Source organism: Pteropus vampyrus, unplaced genomic scaffold (assembly GCF_000151845.1).
Source record: "Pteropus vampyrus isolate Shadow unplaced genomic scaffold, Pvam_2.0 Scaffold112, whole genome shotgun sequence".
NCBI classification, from domain to species: domain Eukaryota; kingdom Metazoa; phylum Chordata; class Mammalia; order Chiroptera; family Pteropodidae; genus Pteropus; species Pteropus vampyrus.
This window is the reverse complement of record NW_011888893.1, coordinates 3,872,090-3,885,786: the sequence shown is the minus strand read 5'-3', so window position 1 is coordinate 3,885,786 and position 13,697 is coordinate 3,872,090. Positions and strand designations below refer to the sequence as shown.

At 45.4% G+C, this 13,697-nt stretch overlaps 2 pseudogenes; both read right to left on the bottom strand.

Moving 5' to 3' along the window:
* Window positions 1-1,160: 1,160 nt before the first annotated feature.
* Window positions 1,161-1,279, bottom strand: LOC111743374 (annotated as a pseudogene).
* Window positions 1,280-10,041: 8,762 nt separating this feature from the next.
* LOC111743364 lies at window positions 10,042-10,160 on the bottom strand (annotated as a pseudogene).
* Window positions 10,161-13,697: the final 3,537 nt, after the last annotated feature.

Sequence of the window (13,697 nt, the reverse complement as noted above, 5' to 3'; positions counted from 1 at the left end):
CAGTCTCGTTTCCAGATTGCTACATTTTTCCTCTGCACGAACATAAATGCTTCAAGCACTTCCTCGGCACCGGTTCTGGGTACCCTTTCCCCACCCTCTATTCGTGAATTATGGCCTCCAGTGCTGTCTGCACGCAGTGTGTAGCCTACACTTTCCTCAGAGTTAACTTTTAGCCCCAGTCAGCTTCTCCATCTGGCAAGTCCGTGGACATCTCGAACAGAACTCAGCCAAAAGGAAACCCTCCTCCCCTGCATATGAATGATTCTGCCCCCATTTTGATAGATGGCATCACCACTCAGCCAGTGGCTCCTGCAGAGTCTTAGGGTCACCTATGCCTTTCTCCTTCACTTGCTCATTAGTCCTTCACCAAATGCTATGTTAATCCAAGCCACTGTCATTTGCTTGCTATGTAACAGATCATCTTATCTCTGATTTCTTTTCTACTCTATATTCAGGAGCTTTTTAAAAACAAAAATCTGATTTTTTTTCTTGTTTAAATTCCCTAATGGCTTTCTATTGCTTCTCTCTCTCTCTCTCCACCCCCTCCCCGCCCTCTCTCTTTTTGAATAGTTGAAAATCTTCGGAATGGTCCATAAGACCCTGTGTGATCCATTAGTCTCTCTCTCAAAAGGCTTTAATCACACTGCCTGCTCAGTGTTCCCAGAACCTTCTGAGCTCCTCTCAACTTCTAGGCCTTAGTAGAAGAGTGCCCTCGCCTTGGAGCACCCCCACCCCAGCGCAATGCCCACCGCACCCCTGCTCAGCCCTCAGGCCCCGCTTCTCCAGAGAGGCTTCTCCAGCACCTCTGCCCTCAGCACCATCAACACCCATAAGACAGCCGAGGTGTGGTCCACTTTATGTTTGTGCTTATCTCGCTCCCAAGGGATCCCAGAGAGTACAGATCACAATAGGAAGTTGTTTGTATGCTTTTATGACTCTCTCCCTTTAGGCTGTAAGCTTCGTGATGGCATGGCCATCTGAATCTTATATGTTCCTTTGTTCCTGAGGGACAAGCGCCATACTAGACGAGACTGGTTCTCGATAAATATTCTTTTTTTATTATTATTATGTTTATTTTCTAGATGAGGCAACTCTTGGTTGACCACAGATTGCAAGGACCTTATCAGTTTACAATCCCTTATTTTTTAAAAAAATTTGTATGCCTACAGCACCTAGTCTTCCTAGGTGGTCTCCCATCCAAGTACTCACCAGGCCTGACCCTGCTTAGCTTCCGAGATCAAACGGGATGGGGCTCGTTCAGGGTGACAAGGCTGTAGACTTCAATAAATATTCGTTTAATAAATAAATTGATCGAAAAATCCCCCTGACTCTTGCCTTCTCTCTGGTCTTTATGTTCAGCCTACATCTAAAAGATTATCCTTTCCTTATTAATCAACGTTTTGCATCATAGAAACATAGCATTGTTTTAAATACTTTGTTTCATTGCTACCTATAAACATGGAGAACGCTGCTTAAGAAAGCCGCATGAAGCAGACCTAAACTGGGAAAGGCCGAAAATGCTTGAAGAACAGGCTCATCTAATAGGAAGGCATCAGATACAAACAGAAAGACAGACACTCGTTTTGAAAGAAGAGTTGTTTCTTTTTCCTTTAAGGATAGAGAGTAGAAAACAGCTTCCTGTAAACCGGGAAGAGAAATCACAGAATTTTTACAAATTGGCTTTGGACACAAAGTGGATGCTGGCGATCGATATCAGGAGGTGAGGGACAGAGCTTCTCACACATCCTGGGGTTCTTCGCCCACCAGCTGCCCTCAGAGCTGACTCTGTTCACTCAACTCTGTCCCTGAAGTTTCAGATTTAATTACAAATTCTGTAAATAGTGAAAGGAGTCACTTATTCGTACAAATATTCTCTGATCAGCAATCCCTGATCAGAGGTATTAATCTGTAGGGCTCAGCCTTTCAAACATTTACAGCCTAAAAGCAGCAGAGACAGGAAACAGAAAGCAACGAGAAATATATTCTGAGAGCAAGTTTGCCGGGAAGTTTAAGGTACAGATTTAAGATACAGTCTCCTCTCCACCAAGTCACACATTTCCCTCCCTCACCTGTCCCCCAACTCCCGTATTCCTTTACCTGAAAAATCTGGGTCCAGCTCTCTTCTCTGACTTTGAAGGTAACTTTAAACAAGCACACCGAGAGGGAGGAGGAAAGAGAAAGTGAGGGGAGGAGGAGCCGTCCAAACTTGCTCATGTAAGAGAACCGCCCACTAAAAGAACTTTTTACCAAGAAGAATTGCTTCATGAGGCTAAATATGGTAATCATTGGCCACATGGGCGGTCGAGCACATGAAATATGATGAGTGTGATTGGAGAATTAGATTTTTAATTTTATTTCATTTGAACTAATTTAAATTTAAATAGTCACGTCTGCCTAGTGGCTTTTATATTGGATCATGCAAAGTCTCTACAGGGAGGGAAGAAATATGGGGTGTACTGTGAAGTTCTGGAAGAAACTGCTGGGTCAAAACCAGAGTGGCCAGTTCTTCTGAAAGACCCACTTCTCAGCACAACTGGCCTCACAGCCCAACATTTGCCCCTAATGCTTCAGGCCTGTCTCCGTGTAAGCAACTCCCACCTCCTCTCCTCTTCCCAATTATATGGGAGAGAGAGGGGGCTGTTATTTCAAGATGTGTTGCCTGAATCACCTGCTAGAAGCAAGAGAGTCTCACTGGTCTTCATTTAACTAATTCGGATGAGCCCAAAGACACCCCGTGAGATGGTACTAGAACCATGTAGAATAACCTAACCATTGATTTCTTGTAGGGAGCTAGAGCTCCCAAAATTCAAAAGAGTGCATGGATTATCTCGGGAGGCCTGCTTGCATATAAAAGGGAAAAGGCTGGTTCTGTGGAATTCCAGGAAGAAGAAGATTAAGTATAGACAAAGGGAGTGTCGAAGTGAGTGTCAAAGGAAGTGTCGATTGTACCTCCATCTTCAGGATGTTACTTTTATTATGTTATCTTGGGATACACAAAGGAACAGATTATGTATAAAAAGAAGCATAAGAAATAAACTCGGAGAGACAGTTGTGAGATCTGTTCTCCCTCCTGCACCCTGTCTGTCTTCTCTTTTTTCTCAGTCTCCCCCATTCAGGTACCTGGTTTGACTTGGTCGGCTGGTTTCCGACAATTTCTGACACTAACCGCCATGAAAATGGAAATTGTGAGAATATTGTAATGGGGGTCCCGCTTCTCTAGAGACATGGATCCCACTATAAAAGGGATTTACGGAGGTCCAGTCAAGATGGCGTAGAAGGGAGACACTGCGCTCACTTCCTTTCACGACCACACCGAAATTATAATAAAACTACAGAACAACCATTACTGGGAGTCACCTTAGGTCTGGCTGAACGAAAGTCCTACAACTGGAGACATACATAAGAGGTCACCTCAAGACTGGTAAGAGGGGTGGAGACGTAAAACATCCAGGTCCCATACTCACGTTGGCAGTTGAGCATTGGGAAGGACGTCTCGGCTGCAAAGCACACTCCCCCTGGAGGAACGAGAGGTCCCGGTTCCACACTGGACTCCCCAGCTTAAGGTTCCAGTGCCGGAAAAAGAAATCCCCTCAACCTCTGGCTGTGAAAACCAGAGGAAATGGTGGCTGAGCAGGCCACGCGAGGACTTACTCGCTGATGGACTCACTCACTCTGAGCTCCGGCGCCGGGGCAGTTGCTCGAGGAGTGTCGGGGACATATAGGGTGACACTGAGTTGTCGGGCTTCAGGGCGAGGGCTGGTGAGGCGGCTTTCTCCCAGGCAGAAGTGCTGGCAGTATCCATTGTTCCTTTGTTGAGCCCTCTCCGCTCTCAGCCTGCAGACACAGGTGGCCGCCATGTCTGATTCTCCATCAACCTGATTAACACAGGTCACCCTGCCCAGGTGATTCCTTGAGACCCCGCCTCTCCCAACTTGCTGGCCCATCCAATCCACCTCCAGGGGTTTATTCCATACAAATGGCCTGACTTGGCTCTTTATGCAGACTTTCCTAAAATCTGTCAAAGGCTCACAAAACCCAAAGAAGCAGCATCTGGCCTCAGTTTGCCCTGTACCTTTTGCTGAGCAGTCCCAAGCCCGGCACTAGTGGCAGCCAGCCTCAGTTCCTGGCTCAGCTTCTCAAGGTGCCTATAAGCCCAGCACAGGTGACAGCCATCTGCTGATTGCTTGGTGATGCTTACCAGGTGGCCTCAGAAGTGCACGGGCAGCAGCTGAACTTGGCCTGCAGCTGGACCCCTCCCAAGAGGGCCTTGGGCTGGCACACCCAGTGGCCTGCATTGAGCAGGCTTGGAGCTGGAGTACCATTCAGGGCCGCATCTGGGGAGGACACACTCGAGGGCAAATAGGGCAGGCACCAGAGCCCAGCTAAAGCTCTGTAGGGTCAACCCCTGCACAGCAACTGCTCCACTGGTCACCACCAGTCCTCACAACCAATGAGCCTGAGGGTCAATCCCTCCCCTTGATGAGCAAACAGCAACCAAGGCTCAACTACAATAGGAGGGCACACATAACCCACACAAGGGACACACCTGGAGCACCTCGCTCAGGTGACCGGGGAGACTACGCCACTGGGCCCATAGGACACCTACTTCATAAGGCCACTCTACCATGACCGAGAGACTTAGGAGCCCTACCTAATACATAGAAACAAACAGAGGGAGGCGGCCCAAATGAGGAGACAAAGAAACATGTCCCACAGGAAAGGACAGAGCAAAGCTCCAGAAAGAGAACTAAACAAAATAGAGACAAGCCATCTATCAGATGCAGAGTTCAAAACACGCGTGGTAAGGATGCTCAATGTCCTTAAGGGACGAGTAGACGAACTCAGTGCGAACTTTAACGAAGAGATAGAAACCATAAAAATGGAGATGGAAAACATAAAAGGGAACCAGTCAGAAAGAACTTTGGTGACGACATAAACTATTAACAACCTTAAAGGGGGATAAAAAAGAAGACGAAAGTTTCTGAGGATGGTGTGTGTTTAACCATGTGTAACTCTCCTTAAATCGAGGACCCGGCAATAGAATGAATCAGGCACTAAGGATAAGCAACATTCCAGAAGAACATAACCTGAACGACAAGGACGGCTAGGTCCCTAGGTGAGATAGGTGAACCAAAGCCAACCGAAAGAATAGGCATGGTGTGAATGCATCTCTGTGGTTCTGAAACCGGCGACTTAAAGACAGAAAGGCTAGAGTTCTATTGTGTCTACAGCTTAAGCCTAGCTAGGCTTGTATCATCCTCCAATTAATTGTGGGAGTGAGAGCAGAGATTGCTGTAAAATACAGCAGTTATTTTAAGTACCATTAGAAACCCCCAGCCATTACTTAGGTATTCTTTATATGGATTACAGGGATCAGTGCATATAGGATCATTCTGAGCTACGACTTGTTTTTGTAGCGGCACCCAGGTTTGGGCTAAATACTTTCACAAGAAAGCAATGTGTAGAGGGAGATTTCCAGTTTAAAAGGCTTATATTAAACATGAAAAACACTTTAAAAATAATCCTGCGAGATACCACATTTAAAAAGTGGAAAAGAAACAGCAAATTGGACCTAAAGGAAGGAGAATGAAGGAAACAATACAGGAGAGGAATCATTGAAGTAGAAAACAGAAAAACAATAATGAAAACAAAAGCCGAGTCTTTGAAAATAAAGAAATTGACAAGCGTCTACCTACACGAATTTAAAATAGGTAAAAATATACAAATCATCGCTATCAGGAATGGAAGAGGGAATATCACTGTAAATCGTACAGATATTGGAGGGAAACAACAGACAGTCATGAGAAACTTTATGCCAGTAAATTCAACCGTATAGGTGGATCTCTTGAAAAGCACAAGTTAGCAAGAGCGACCCCCCCAAAAATTAAAAATTTGGCAAGGCCTTTTTTCAAGGAAAAAATTAAAAAAACAAACAACAAAAAAAAAATAAAAAAATAAAAAAAAAAGCACCGGGACAAAATGAATTCGTTGGTAAATGTCAGTGAACATTTAAGTAAAAAAGTTGTATGATATTAATCTAACACACACTTAGAAAATAAAAGACAAGGGAACACATCCCATTTTAGTTTAGGAGGCTGAACATACCATGAAAGCAGATGCAGACATCCCAAGAAAAAGAGCTACAGACCAACGTCCTTAATGGAAATCGATACATACGATCTTTCTTATCTGTAGAAACTAAAAAAATAACAAAAACCAGCTCATATGAATCCAGAAAGCAGATTGGCAGTTGTCAGAGGTGAGGGGGGCGGAAGAAATGGTCAGAGGATCAAGAATTAAAAAATAAAATAAAAACTAAAATGAAAACATGTTGCAACGTGTACACGCAAATGCAAGCTACCAGAGACTAGTGGGAATAATTTTTAAAAATTGATCACTGGCTCTACTAAATAAAGGAATGAATTCTATTTTTGGTAAATAAAATTTAATAAAGCTCGAAAATCGCCGTCATTTAGGTCTGATTGGATGTCGATATGATCATCATTGGTGGCCAACTGATTGTAAAGCTGGCCACAAGTTGTCCTAACACTTCACCGCGATGCCCTTTCACACTGTGAACTTCTGTCTCTCTCCATGCAGAGACAGAGTCTATGTCTGCACTTTTCTGAACCTCAAAGCTTCAAAGGCTTTGCAGTTGGGTTCTCAACAATTTCCAGTCTTTTATGCATTTCTTGGTTTTGTTTCGTTTTTCTTCACATTTTGAAAACCCCTTTTCAACCCATATATTGATTTTCTCATGCACGTAAAAATACTCGTACCAATTTACAGGAAATTTTGTGGTAAAGAGACCAGAGGGTGGCTTTCGCACACATCACAGCACGGTCCCCAGAAAGTCTGTGGTCTATCGTCGTCGTTCATGTGTCAGAATCTTCTCACATACTAGGGAGTGGAAGCATCGGCCACAAGAGGTGTCAACAAATTTCAGGTGATGAAGGGTGAGCCACGGAAGGACATCCGCAGTTAACACGACCCCAGAGAGGCTGCAGCTGAGGTGGCCGCAAATGTTGACTGAGGCTCCCCGGTGAGGTTCGGCTTCAGACATTTCAGCTACAGTGCAATGGGGTGCTGGGACTGCCAGCACCCCCATGTTTTTCACATTTTACTTGCTGTTTATTACTTGAAATCATGGTGTTTGTATAAATTTTTATTTTTAGTTTTAATTTTCCAATTTTGTTTTCACACTCTAGGTGCTGAAATCCCCACAACCCTCCCCGACCCCAGGGCAGTCATGCTGACATGGGGGGCAGGGCCTGTAGAGTGCAAGGAGCCGGTTCCTGCCCGGGGTCTCCACCCTGGGACGGCAGAGGCACGGACATTATTTAAAAATAGCTAACCAAACAAAAGGGAACATATGTTTAAATAGGAATCCAAGACAGGCGTTCAGGTTTAGTTGAAGATGTGATCATGAGACAACTGATTCTATAACCCCCTCACTTCCCCCTTATCCAGAACCCCACACTTCAAGAAGAGGGGTCTTCTCCAAACATTAGCCCATCTCCAAAGAGAACTCTCCGCATTCTAGCGTAGCGGCCTGTCCTGCTCTGTCACCTCAGCCGAAGCCTGCGGTCACAACCCGCACTCCAAGTTCCAGGCAGCTTTTCTAATGATTTCTCCTGAAATTGGAAAAGGCAACCGGGGAGAGCTGACACTTGAAGAAATGCTACAATTTGAAAGAGAAAGAAATAACCCGAATGCGAGCCATCAACTCAGGAAACCAAAACAAAACCAGGAAGGGAAAAAAAAAAAAAAAAAACCCTAACCAAACAAATAAAAATAAACTTCTCTTAGGTATCTACATTATTATCCCTCCCACTAAAATCAACTAAAAATACTGAAAAGTATTACAAATATCGTCTTTAAAGCATGCATGAGCGGGCGAGAAAATAAACGTTCTCAGAAGCAGAGCGAAGTATGACTGGAAATTGAGATCAGAAGTACAGGACAGCAGCTGGCTGTCATCCTGAGGATATATTACTAGACCTGGAGGACTTAAACTTTGCTTCTCAAAGCCCACGGACATGAGATGCAAGGACTGATTCAAGGGGCGTCTCATAGGGATCTTTTATCGTAAACCCCAAAGGGCTACCTCCTCCATAAAGTTAGTGAATTCTAATTGGTGAGTGGATGATAGATTTGAAAAAGAAAAGACCAGAATGCCATCGAAACTGGCAAATGGTGTTTATAAAGAGAGAGTGGAAGAGAGAAGTGTAGAGAAGTCTTTCCAGAAGTCATGGTTGAGTGTGTTTCTGGACTGATGAAATACACCCACCCAGTCAGTCCAGATATCTAACGAATCCCAAAGAAGATAATCGAGAAGGAATTCACACTGGGACAGGGAACAGTACAGTGGTAGGACATCAAAACAAAGAGAATATCTTAACGGTAGCTGGGAAAAACGACCTTGGAAGGAGAGATAGGACACTTTCGGTGTGTTGAGAGACAATAGCAGTCAACCTCAAATTCCATACTCGGGGAAAATCGCCGCCAGAAACGAGGGTAAAACAAGCACATTTCATACAGCAAAGAATGAGTTTCTGCTATCACTACAACCTCATTCAAGAAATTTCTAAAGAATGTACTTGAGGCAAGAGGAAAGTCATCCCAGGTAGTAAATCAGAGGTTAAAGAAAAACAAACAAACAAACAACTAAGTTTAAAGGAAGATCACCAGTATAAAGTAATAGAAACAGCCTCTAGGGTTTAAAAAGAAAAAAAAGAAGAAGAAAATTAAAATACACAATAAGAAATATATAGATTGAGATGGAGGGTGGGAATGGAATTAAAATGTTCTGAAGTAATTTATTACATAAAGGAAGATAAATATACAGATTACCATTAGACTTTGACAAGTTAAGAATATGTGTTACGATCGCTGGGTGGTCACTACAAAATTAGGAGATGGTATGCAATTTGCAAACTAGTAACGAGAAAAATAGAATGTGAAAAAAATACCCGCAGCATCAAAATTCAACCACAAAGAAGGAAAAAAAAATGTATTGTGGAACAGGTTAGACAAGTAGAAAGCGAAATATAAAATCTTACATATGCATCCGCACAGATCAGAAGTTATAATTATGAAAAATGCACTAAAGCTCTCAGTCTAAAAAAAAAAAAAAAAACGAAACACAGTTTTTGGAAGGGATTGTAAAAGAACTTTAAATCTAAAACGTGACACCAGGGAAAGGTTGACAGCAGAAGCGGAGGCAAATCTAGCAATCGAATTTAAACAAATCTAGCAATCGAATTTGAAACAGAAAAAAATTTCAAACGAAACAGACTTCATTCGATATTTATTGAGAAGCTATTCTGAGCCAGGCGCTGTTCTAAGCACTTGGACACATTGGCAAATAATAGCAAGTAAATATCCTTGCTTTCTGGATCTCCCGGTGTTCCTTGACAGGACAGAAAATAAACAAAAAAAGGAAGAAATTTGTAAATTCAAAAATATATGGGAAGATGTTCACTTACGTAAGAAAGGAAATCATAGAGTGAGTGCGGTAAAAAAGGGTCGTGAGTGGAGAAGGCAGGTTGATTTCAGTAGCGTGCTCAGGACACAGCTACAAAGTCCTCCTCGCCACGCTCAAACACGGCTTTTTTTTTACACGTACCGCATAAAGAGGACTCACATTTACAAAGAGAGTAACTGAATCACAAGGGAAAACACACGAATCGACATTTACGACGAGAGATTTTAACACATCTCTCTGTCATTGCTAGAACAGGCAGAGAACGATTCAAAAAGGACACAGAAGACCGAAGCAACAGGATTAATGACCTTGATCCAAAAGACACGTATAGACTATTTCATAAAATTTCAGTCAGTTGTCTTCAAGCACACAGGAAGCCCTTCACTGATACCGGTGTTATGTTTGTCCTAAAGAAATGCTCTCAAAATTTTCTACGATTGAAATCATATAGGCCATATTTCCTGACCCCAGTGTAATTAAAAGATAAAGGATTAAAATGCCATATGTTTGGCAATTGGAGACCAAAGCTTTATTTTTTTGTTTTGTTTTGTTTACGCCTGCAGCCCCTGGTCTTCCTAGGCGGTCTCCCATCCAAGTGCTAACCAGGCCCGACCCTGCTTAGCTTCCGAGATCAGATGGGATCGGGCGTGTTCAGGGTGCCGTGGCCGTAGACCAAAGCTTTCAATGACGCCTGAATCAAAAGAGATGTAACAGAAATTGATAAATATTTAGAACCGAAGCATAATTAAAATACTTCATTTTAAAGCTTACAAGATGTAGCTAAAAGAGTAATTATGGGTTAAATTTTAGCTTTAAATGTATATATTAGGAAAACAAGAATGAAAAATAATCAGCAAAATACGTCTTAAGCAATAAGTATATGACAGAAAGAAGGGTAAGCTATGGACTGGGAGGAAACGTTGGCTTTATTTCACATATCTGACAAAGAATTTGTGAATATATTTGATAAAGAGCTGACAAAGGACAAAATAGATAAAGAACTCTTACAACCTATGAATAAAAAGACGACACGATTTAAAATGGGCAAAAGCTATGAATAAGTATTTTTGACATATAATAAACCGCATATACATAGAACGTAGAATCGAATGCGTTTTTGCATACGTATCCCCCAGCAAAATCATCCCCACCACCAAAACACCAACTCTATCCATCGGCCACAAATGTTTCCTCACGCCCTGTAGTGATGCCTGCCCGCCCCGCCTCCCCGTAGCCCCGGCAACCGCTTGTGGACTGTGCCAGCTACACAGGGCGACCGTCCCCTGATGTGGACAGCTGAATGGCTGGCACCCAGACGCAGCACTGAGAATGCTCCTCTGTGATGGAGATGACGATGATGATGATGATTTCCTGCAATGAGGCAGTGCATTCATTCTACATCCTGATTTAGAAAGAATTGTAGAAAATCAAGCGCTTCTTAAAAGAAGGACAGAACATGAGAACTGTTGCGTTCGATACTCCATTTTCTGTATTTGTTCCTAAACGTAGATATTGACTGCTGTTTCAAAAGCCCATGCTGGTTCGAAACCTCTAGGATGTAATAGGGTACCAGCACCCATAAGGAGGGCGGGGAGAACCCCAGAAAGAGGAGGACTGCCTCAGAGGGGTAGCTGGCCGTTTTGTGAGTGAGGGAACGTGGAAGACCTATCTCGGGTGGCCCTAAGGCAAGGACTTTTCCACGCCTGCCTGCCAGCTCTGAGAAGTTTACGCAGAGCCCTTATTACTAGGCTGAGTCTCGTACACATCTTGACAGTTTCAACAGCACCTGACACTTTCAAAGCTGTGTCTTTGGGGCGGCTCCTGGGAACGGAAAAGGCAAGGTGAACACACACTCCAGGAAGGAGTAGGGACACGGGGACAAAAGGGGTGGGGTGGGAGGGAGCCTCCCATTGCCCAGGTCCAGCTTTCGGGTCAATTGGAGGTCACGTCTTCTCAAAACCACCCCCCACTCCCCACAAGGTAACCGAACACCGTGAGTTCCCCTCTGGGACTGTCTAAGCCAAAGGAACACAAGTCTTGTGGGAAGAAAAAGTTTCATTTTTTGTGGTGACAAGTAAAGGAGACAGGAGAATCATTTCGAGGTTCAGCCTCCTGAAGGGAGGGTAGCCATCGCTTCTGTCCGACACCTGGTTAATGACATGTCGGGTTGCAGCTGGTTATGCTCACCAGTCACTGCTCAGGCCAAGTGCATCCCCTCCGAGCTGCCCTTGGGCCAATGGTGCTACATGTTAGCATTTAGTAAGAACCGCCCAGACCTTGAGGTTTTTGTCGCATCCGACACCAACATTCTTCCTCTTGTGACCGGCTCTCACAGCTGCAGAGCCTTCTCCTCTGCAACGTGCCCTGAGTGGTCAGCAGAGGATTTCACTGGCACGGAGGTGGCTCCTTCGGTGGCGGTCTGGCTGCCCTGGAGGCGGGGGCCACAACAATACACGCACAAGCAAGAGAAAACTCAGGTTAAGTCAAACCCCCACCCCCACCCCAAAACCAAGGACAACTGATTTTAGCCAGAACCCCATGACCCAAACCATTGACTTAGCAAGTCCCCTGGCCTGGGGTCGGCTCCCTCAGGACATCGACTCGTGTCCTCATGTGACTCAGTAAAGACGACACACTAGCAGACCCATCGGGTATGAACACAAAACATTCCTCTTGGATAATGCCAAGAAAATCATTCTTATCCTTGAGGGAATTGAAAATAAAAACAGTAATAAAGATCAGGGGATGTCTGAAAGGGAAAAGAAACGGGGCATCGTTACCATGGATCACTCAGGATTCTAGCAGAACAGATGGCCCGCTCTAATTAGGTCCTTGGGGACAGTGTAGTGTGGGGGCCGCCTGCACGCTGTGGACACAGGGTATGGGAACGAGGACGAGGGGAAGTGTTAGTAACAGCAAGGAAGTCACATCCTAACCCTAGGGGGCGGATGAGAACTGCATCCCAGAAGGAGACGTGGGCGAGGGGAGAGCAGGGGAGGGACTGGGACCTTCGGCTCCGGGTCGCGGCTCATCGCAGATGACCCTGCTGGGAGCGAGGCCGCCGGGCCGGAGACCCTGAGCTCGCTCTTCTCCTCCCGAGTCATCCTGCTCGGACCTCCCATCAGCAGAGGCCAGAGATGCCACTGACGGGGCCCACGTACATCAGCCTCCTGGGGCAAAGAGGTGGGGGAAAGAAGGGCCAAGTGTGCACCTGCGGAGGCGAGCGAAAGTGTTTGGCCCAGAGGAGACTGTTAAGTTACCGTCAGGGGCATTTCCAGTTAGGGTGGAACCTAAGCAAACCTAAGCGAGAAAAGATGGACACTCGGAAAGAGACTTTCCAGACCTCCGTGAAGCGCAGAGCCATCTTGCAGGAGGAGCCGGATGCTTCACCAGCGAAGGGCTCACGGACCTGGCCTAAATGAATGACAGGAGCCAGCTGTACTGCTAGCGCCTGACGTGGGCAGGAATCCTCATTCCAATCGTCCTAAGTGGAGTCTTTGAACTCTATGTGACAATCATTGCCTGCTCGGGCCAATTTTGTAACTTCGTATATCTGCTGGCCTCGTGAGGGGGGCAGGTGGGAGCAGGGATCGGGGGAGGGGGGACGAGCTGGGCAGACGTTTCCGTTAGCTACCGCCGCATAACAAACCATCCCAACGCTTAGCGCTTAACAACAACTGCAATCGTTTATTTTTTTCTCCCGAATGCGCGATTTGGGCAGGACACACTGCGGGGATAGCTCATCTTCGCTCTTGGCAGCTGTGTGTGCCGGGGCTTGACTGGCAGCCTCGGAAGCCGCTTCTGTGTCGCTGACCTTGTGCGGCTGGCAAGTTAGCTCCGGCTGGCAGATGAAAGACCGGCCAGGGGGCCGTGCCAGTGACTTCAAGTCCTCTTCGTGTGGCCTCTCCGTGGGCACCGTGGGCTGCCTCACGACATGGCGGCCGCGTTCCAAGGGCAGGCACCCCGGGAGAGCAGGGGCGTGTTGTCTCTCTCTAACCTTAGGAGTCACGTGGCGTGGCTTTAATCATCTACTATGTATCAGAGCAGTTACAATGTCCACCGAGTGTCAGGTAGGAGACACACACACCATAACTCAACAGAAGGAGTAACAAGCTGAGATCTAAGCAGAATAAGTGGTGCAGAAGATACCACGAGAGCCGTTTTTGGAAAATGCAAAATCTACCGCATTAACAAATGATAGCAAATTAAG